Source organism: Poecilia latipinna, unplaced genomic scaffold (genome assembly GCF_001443285.1).
Source record: "Poecilia latipinna isolate Pla-1442-1.1 unplaced genomic scaffold, P_latipinna-1.0 Scaffold7726, whole genome shotgun sequence".
NCBI classification, from domain to species: domain Eukaryota; kingdom Metazoa; phylum Chordata; class Actinopteri; order Cyprinodontiformes; family Poeciliidae; genus Poecilia; species Poecilia latipinna.
Genome location: NW_015120342.1, coordinates 1 through 1,198, shown reverse-complemented (window position 1 = coordinate 1,198; position 1,198 = coordinate 1). Strand labels below are relative to the sequence as shown.

Here is a 1,198-nt window from a genome sequence, read left to right as displayed (position 1 = left end):
TTCCAACACTTGTTTAGAAAAGCATTTTAAATATTGATTTAAGCGCCACCTGCCAAATAATTTACATATTCTGATGGTATTCATAATTTCTCCATTTGTGTTGTTGTCCATCTTTCTCAGCAGTAGCCGACCTGACAACCTACCATATCTGGGATGGTCTTGTTCCTCTGTCCATGGCAGGTTCAGTCAATCAGCTGTGGGACATCTGCTGCCTAACGTCAAACTATCATGGGCCTCTTGATTTAAAAGGAGAAACCAGTACAGAGCCTCCCTGCTCCTGCAAGCCACACTTCTTGGATGAACACTCAATACTGCAGCTGTTAGAAATGAAATCTTTGTGTATCTATCCTTTAATTAATATCTATATGTATCTATTAATAAATGAATTGATGTTGTGTAGAGTTCTGTAAAAACTATTGTAAATAGCTTCTCTTGAGTAATCTACATATGTGCAACTTTTACATTTAAATTGCATCTTTTTGTAAATTTTACACATCTGGCAATGAAATATGTGGATGAGAAGAAATGCTAAATTAAAGCTGCCATTGTGGTTTGTGGCTGTTTCTTTAAAACATCTATGTAATAATTAATAATTATATTAAACACTGTAGATGGTTACTACATTACACAAACATTATCACTGTTAACAATTTAGTCATTGATAGAGAAAATGTATTTACAAAAGGCATATCAATTTTATTTTAACAGTATGTACTCAGGGTTTACAACTTAAGAAGACATCCATGTAGGGTCCTTGGCAGGTGGCAGTCTGCAGTGAACTGGTCCCAGTCTGCAGTGAACTGCAGTGAACTGGTGCCAGTCTGCAGTGAACTGCAGTGAACTGGTGCCAGTCTGCAGTGAACTGCAGTGAACTGGTACCAGTCTGCAGTGAACTGGTGCCAGTTTGCAGTGAACTGGTGGATGACAGAGGTAATGGTAAACTGTAGTGAGCAGTTTGGAGCAGAAGTCCCACCATGTGATCCACAGGGTTTTCCCACCTGAGCACAAACTTCATGCTCTTCGTTTCCACAGGCACCACAACAGAATCAACTGTAACCTGTTAAAAGGGATATGAAGTTATTATTCCTGTTATCAATTTTCTACTGCCAAGTCTGCAGGAAAACAAAGTAAAAGAAACTTAACCTTCTAATCATAACTGTCATGAAGTGGTGAATGGAAGGTGGTGAGGATGAACGCA

At 38.6% G+C, this 1,198-nt stretch overlaps 1 long non-coding RNA gene across 1 annotated transcript; it reads right to left on the bottom strand.

Annotated features, from left to right (window-relative positions):
• Nucleotides 1-675: 675 nt before the first annotated feature.
• On the bottom strand, nucleotides 676-1,198 carry LOC106944273 (uncharacterized). Its single transcript, XR_001424186.1, has 2 exons — nucleotides 1,144-1,198; nucleotides 676-1,057 (listed from the first exon to the last, which is right to left on the bottom strand). It is a non-coding gene; the product is annotated as an uncharacterized LOC106944273 (long non-coding RNA).